Source organism: Crotalus tigris, unplaced genomic scaffold (assembly GCF_016545835.1).
Source record: "Crotalus tigris isolate CLP2741 ecotype Arizona unplaced genomic scaffold, ASM1654583v1 scf7180000019301.709862, whole genome shotgun sequence".
NCBI classification, from domain to species: Eukaryota; Metazoa; Chordata; class Lepidosauria; order Squamata; family Viperidae; genus Crotalus; species Crotalus tigris.
This window is the reverse complement of record NW_024097476.1, coordinates 229457-237100: the sequence shown is the minus strand read 5'-3', so window position 1 is coordinate 237100 and position 7644 is coordinate 229457.

Genomic DNA, 7644 nt, shown 5'->3' with positions numbered 1-7644 from the left:
GCAGACCCACAGCAGAGGCGTAGCTATACTTCAGACTTAGTCTTATTGGAACAGGAAGATTAAGACAACCCATTCGTGGATTCTCCATCCAATCATGCTGGAGAATGTATAATTTTCTTTCAGATTGAAATTTCTGATTCTAGGAAATAGTATCTATTGAACCAAATGAAAAGATACAGTTAAAGGCTGATGCAGACACCAATTCTTATAAGTCACAATTATATAAGTCATTATAATTGAATTTTAGTTGATTATGATGCTACATTCTTAGGTAAAAATGCCATACGACACCGGCTAAATATAATAGAACTTGACCAATTGGCTTGACCAATTTGAACTGAATGTTCATACTGGTGAATAAAAACCAAATCTTTCAGCTAGGTGTTTTTGTTTTGTTTTGTTTTGGGGATTATCATAATAAGCTATATTGTTAAAATGCTTGTGGTAATGCATACGTATAATGAGAGCATTTAATGTCATAACTGATGCATACTTTGGTTCTTTATGGAACATAAATACTACATTCATACTATATTCATAGTACATACTACATACATAAATACTACATTCTGATAATAATTGCATGCAATATTAGTAACAGAGACAAACATGTTACTTACTCTCAGACCTATATAAAAAGTTAGGAAAGAAAAGAATGGCTGTGACAATACAAAATACATTGAGATACTCCATGAATGAAAAGCAACAGAATCCTGAAATAGTACAGATGAAGACAAGGAGAAGACTTTTGAAAACAACATTTCTGTTCCATCTCTGCGGCTGGAAAGTTGTTCTCATATGGTTCCTTTTCCTATCAGAATATAGTGGTTGAAACAAAAGTTCAGTTTTGTCATCAATGGAAATAGATGCCATGAAGTCACAGGATAAATTTTTCCAGGCCAAACTTTGGAAGCTAAATGCCTATTTAGAATCATTATACTCAATGACTTTATATGTCTTTATCACTGAAGGATGTTAAATGTTTCTTCACTTGAAGATATTATCCAGTGCACTGACAGATTCTAGCGGAGAACCAGTTGTTCACATATTTGAATCCCACCCCTGCAAAGAACTATAATTTACAGTGGAAAAGGCTCTGTCATTATAGGACCTGAGGTCAGGCATACTGAGTGCAGCCAAATTGTTGAAGAAATTATACTTGAACTAGAACACCAACCAGTTGGGAAATTGAACGCAAAATATGTATTTTTTTTTAACTCTTAACAAAAGAAGAACAGGTTTAGGAAACAAATTACTTCATAGCAATTGAAGGAAATTGCCATTTTATATTCAATTACCTGTGAGAAATAAGATTGAAATCAGAAGAATCAATAAGAAGGTCAAAAATGAATTTAAAATATTATGGACTGAAGTTTGGATGTTTCTCCAAAAACAAATCTTTAAAGTTAACTTAATATGGAATATTTAGTAAATTATGGTGGAAATTCTATTAAAATTCTGCCTTTCATATTTTATTAGAATATCCATATCGTGAGTCTTATTGTGTTGGTAATCAATGGCTTTTTGTCCCAACTAGTTCAAATTGTATATTTTGCATCATTTATTTATGAATAATATTAAAGACTGAAACCATAACTTGCTTGCACTTTCTAAATTGGATTGTGGTAATGAAATTGATAAAGGGAGTTCTGTATGGACATTTTCTTGATTTAAGTACTCTTTTTCAAACTTGCTTTTTCATGGGCACACTTAGTATAGGCCCTTACAAAACAGCTTGGGAATTTCTATTTGAAAAATACAATGTCTCTATTGTTATATTATAATTCTAGTTCAGTTTGACTAACAATTCCACACCCCTCACACGTGAAAATAAAAGGATTGACATAGTTTTCTTATGACTTTTCTACACTGGACAAGGTTCAATTGTTCCAAGGTGAAAGTGTTAAGAATTGCATTGCATTCTTAAAGGAGAAGAAGTAATATAATTTTGAGATCAGCTAGTTTATAGTAGTATATAGTTTATTTATTTTTCTGCCCATCTTAAATACAGTATAGTTTTGAGTATATCATTACATTATAATGAGTTGAAAGATTTAATTTCATATAATTAGATTTCACACATATTGTCTTTAGTGAAACTTTTATAACACAGCAGAAGAAATCTCTTTTTTTAATGGAACTTTCATTTCCAATTTGGAATTTAGTATCCTAAAATACATTCACCTTTCTTAACAAAAGTCATACCATACTATTCAAATGAAAATGCAAATGAAAATGAAAAGTGCTTTCATTATGTCCAGTTCTTGGTGATACCGTGGACCAGTTTTCTCTATATCTATTAATATTGTATAGCTTCTGTCAGTTATTTTGGGATCTGGCTGGTGACAGCTTTGATGACGTCTAGGTACCATACTTTTTTGGGGGGGAGGACAATTTCCTTTTTTTACTGACCATTCTGACCATAACTGCCTTTTCCAGTGAGTTTGATCACATGGCTTGGCCCAAATAAGTAAGGTGGGATTTTGTGCTTTATTCTTTCCAGTGATGTGTCTGGTTTTATATGCTACAGTACTTGTCACCTTTGCTATCCAATAAATATGCAGGAGCTTTCTCCAACACCACAACCTGAACCAGTTGATTTTCCTCCTGTCTAATTTTTCCATTGTCTATCTCTCACAACCATAAGTAGCTATGAGAACTATAATAACACAGGCTAATCTGCTTTTAGTTGCCAGGCTGATGTCCTTGCTTTTCTGTCTTCAATTCATGCTCATCAATGCTGGGTAACCCAGTGAGATTCAACATTTTGTTTCTGGACTGCATTCACTGCTTTGATCAATCCTAGGGAATGGACCCTTGCACACATTTGATCTCTTCACTGAGAAATGTTATTTTAACTTTTCTATTCTTCACAGTGGCCATGAGTTTGGTCTTTTTGATATCTAGGAAAAGCTCCAATTTCTTGTTTAATTCTTTTGATTAGAAATATCACCTGATGATAATCATAGTGGAACAAAACTGTCATTTGTAGGTCTCAATCTTGTCTGAATTGTAAAGGATTCATTAAACATCCTTCTGACAGGTCCCTGCCTCTTTTAACCCCTCTCCCATGCCTATCTACTTTTCCTTATTTTCAGTATTGATACTGCTGGTCACTTATAGATAGAGGCACAGATTTAATCTGCTGCATCTGAAATTTTCAAAAACGTGAAAATATAAGGTAGGAATACATTCAAATACATACAGTGGTTCAGAGGATTATGAAGATTAATATTTAGTAGACACCAAAGTTCTTTCTTTTGAGATTGAAGGAAAAAAATAATAACAACAGTGGAAAAAACAATAGAAAAAAACCAGATGAACTTTGTTTTTATATATGGTAACTACAGTGAGATCATTGTATGCACAAAGTTGGAAAGATTTGGCAATATCTACAATAGAGAATGGTTGATAAAGATGATGGAACTTGTTAAGATGGCCAAACTGACTTCTTTGATCAGAGAAAAGACATTAAATAGGTTTATTGCTGACTGGAAACCCTTATGGTCTTTTTGCATAAAGAAAGAAATAAATGAACTTATCATTTATGTATTTTATAATTAGACAAGAAAGATTATAGGAGCAAGAGAGTCATTTACAGTATATCATGATGTAACTTTAGAAAAAGATAAATGTATAACAACTTACAATTGCTGTAAAGAAGATTGGAAGCCATCAAATCAGAATATTCTTTGTATCTTTTTTCTTCCTTTGCTATGTTTTACTTTTTTCTTGCAGTTTTAGCATTCTCTTTTCTTTCTTTCTTTATTTTTTCTTTCTTATTTTATATTAATTTGTATTAGTTTTTAATCTTAATTTTATAGATTTTAATAAAATATTTTTTTAAAAAAGAAAGAAAATAGAATATAGATGATGAATCTGTGACAGAAAGTCCCCCCCCCAATTAATAAAATAATATCAGTTGGGCTTGGGCTTTAGGAAACTTTTAAAAATTATTTTTTTTCTTCTTAAAAAAACACTCTGTAATCAAGAGGACCAGAACAGCATGCTCAGAATACACATATATACCAAAGCTTAATATGATAACAATTTAAAGTTCCACTTTCAAAAAGTGCTTTTTGCTGGTTTGGCTGGCTGACTGATTTTACATTGAAAAATGCAAAGATTGTATTCTGCCTGGGGTGAGCTTCTGGTGTTTATTGCACTTTATGTATTCCCTTATGCTTTGTTGAAGGGGAAAAGTCAGAAAGCATTTAAAATGCAAAGGCTTTACATTGCTCAATTTGATTTGATTTCAGTTTTAGCGTCTGTAGATTCAGTCCATGCATTTTGATGGTGTATTTTACTGTAAAGTTTTGTTTGCAATGACTGCTTCTCTGACTTTTGTCTCTGATATTTCCAGCATTAAAAGAGATTTTAGAAAATGTTTAGTCTTCTAACCAAAGACTAGGCGCATGGCTCACAATTGATTTTTGTTCTGCACGGCAGTGTTTTATGTTATAAACAGGGATGCAGACAGAGATGGTTTAATGTTTCTCAGGTGGAGATCTATAATATTCTCATTCCAAATAGAGTCAATCAGCAGCTGTGATCATACAGCCTCTTTCCCCCCCTTTTTGGCAAACATCCAACCACTGCTGGGCTGCCAAAAAAACATGCTGTATCTGCTTCTTGAATATGCTAATTGCTCAGGAGTTGGTATGCCATCAGCAAGACAACCAAACATTTAAATTAAATGGGAAATGAAAGAAATCCATTGCTCAGGTAGAGAGGGATTTGTGTCTGGATTACTCAAGGGAGTCTAACTTGGAACACACTGAAAAGAATGAGGAAGCGTACATATGTGCTTTTAAAAAAGAGTACAGTATAATTTCACTGTATTTTTTATAGTGCATGTGACTTCTGGGGCAGATTACCTAGCACTCACAAAGGAAATCAATTACTTTCATAGAATTTGTCTTCAGTGATTTCAGAAATGTTGTAAAATTCACCCTTTGCCAAATGTCTTGAAATTTAGATGACAAGTAGACAGAAACCATTCCATTAACTTGTGCCACTGAAGTTTCAAGGAAAAGTCAAGGGAGTGATATCAAGTTATGATTGCTTTCTATGACCAGACCTTTGAAACACAGGAAAATTTGTTCTGTCTACTGAAGCTATTTCAAATAATGTCCCAGTAGAACATTTAAGCTGTTTTGAATCTTGTTCCAATATTAAACATCAATTTAATATTTTCCAGTTGGATGTTCTGGTTGGGACTACATTTTTCCAAAATCATAGTAAAATATCTGTTTGTTTTGTGTTTACTCAAAACCTTTTCCCAAGAAGACTTAGTTTTATGCAATATTATTCCATATATATATATGTGTGTGTGTGTGTGTGTGTGTGTGTATGTGTGTGTGTGTGTGTGTGTGTGTGTGTAATTTAAAGCCAAATAATATTGTGTTAAATAAGGTTAATTGTCCCATTAAGTTTATGTAGGGGAAAGGAAGAGAATAGGTACATTTTCCAATTCCCAAACTAGTCTAGAAGAATGCTATGATTTATAGTATTGAAGGCTACTGAGAGAGTAAGGAGAATGAAGATAGATACTCCACCATCTTCCCACTTCTCCTGCAGTTATCTAATGTATTAGTGCAATCTGAAATCTGACCGGAAGTTGTTCAGATAATTGTCCTAATCCAAAGTTGTTTGTAATTGCTGTGCAATTTCATTAAATTTCTTAATAAACTTCTCTAAACCCTGGATAGAATTTTTTTAGCATGGTCAGATCCAGTAATGGCTTTAAAAAAACAACTTTATTGATTTTCAAACATATTAAAAAGATAATATTTAATAAAAAGATAAACAGAAAAGGAAAAGGGTTTATGAAAGAGAGAAAAATAAAAAGAAGGAAGGTATACATGCAAAAAGAAAGAAAAAAGTGATAAAAATGGAAAAAGAATGCCCTCCAACTTTCTTTGGTACTGGTATAAATAAAAAATACATCAAACATTTTAACATTTCTCCACATTATTTCTATAATTGCAATAATTCTAAACATCAAATGCTAAAACATTTAGTTTCTTTCAGTTTCCCATTAAAAATCAAATGTCCTTTTGAAGTAGAAATAAAAAAAAATCACTCTTTTCTTTAATCAAAGAAGTCAGTTTTACCATTTCCACCAGTTCTATCAGTTTTGTCAACCACATATCTGTACAGAAATCTACTACCCTCTCTAAGTGGTTTACAGTGTCAGCATGTTTTCCCTAACAATCTGGGTCCTCATTTTACCTACTTCAGGAGGATGGAAGGCTGAGTCAATTCTGAACTGGTGAAAATCGAACTGCCAAACTGCTGACAGCCAGCAACCAGCAGAAGTAGCCTGTAGTACTGCATTCTAACCACTGTGCCACCATAATTCATAAAACTGTTCACATTATATTTCTAATGGCTGGAAAGGCAAATTAGAAAATACCACAGAAACTAAAAGTCAGAGCCACATAGGAAGTCAGTAGAACAGCCAGCTATAGTGAAGAAGAGTGAAACAAAGCATTACTAACATTCAACCATATCTCAATTATCAGAGATGCACAGAATGCCAAGGTGCTTATTCCAAGATAAAACCTAAAATAAATGCATTCAAATATAAATAAATATGTCATGTGAAATGCACTGATTCAGATGAGAGAAAATATCAGCATATGATCATTATGCACAATGAAGAAATTAAGCTGTTGGATGTATGCTTGGATTCTGAGATCCTTGGCTGTCAACACAATGTTCCTGCTGTGATTCAACTTGGGAACAGAACTACCTAATTCTTCTTGGAAAGACATAAAAAAGATTCCAATCAGAGACAGCTGCTATGGTTATTGGATGTTTCTAAAAGCAGCAAGGGGTAAGTCTACCAGTGATTCATCTATTCTTGTGTAGTTATAATTTGGAAATAATATCTAATTACATAGAAGTAAAAAAGACATTTAGAAAAAAATGTCCTCTTAATAGAGGTTGGAACTTATGCTATTTACACTTGAAAACTAGTCACATCATAGTATGGATCCTTTTTTTGAAAATGTTTAAAATAAACTCAGTAAGATTCCCATCTCTCTTATGTTAAAACAATTTCATAGGTTCCTAATCCATTTATGAATATATGTTTTAGCCATTAAGGTCAGAATCATTCTTGTTAATAATATTTTTAATGTAAGTTGCTTGGCAAATACTATTCTGTAAAAAGCATAAAATAAACAAATGCATAAACATATTCAAGCAATCTGTTCCAATATTATCATACGTCATTTAGGCATTCCAAAAGCCTTTAGCCATAGACCTTTCATATGAAAAAAATGGCCTTAGTGAGTAATAATTGGTTATATTACCAATTTTAAAACAATTGAAGTGGCTTCTTGGCAATTTCTGAACACTGGTATTAATTATAGAACTAGAATAATGAAGACAGAGAATTTTATTAAGTGAAAGAAGAAGAGCAAATTTGGTCCTTCAGAAGTTGCTGACCTTTAATATATAATATATAACCGTTGAAAATTGTAGCTTAGCAAACTCTAGGGAATAGTGACATTTCCCCCTACCTGCCATAGAGATATATACTCCTTAGAGTAAGCAGAGAACTGTATATGTAGGATATAATCCAAATTTACTAATTTGCATGTATGTGGCTTAGCAACCAGATGGAAGTTTTCT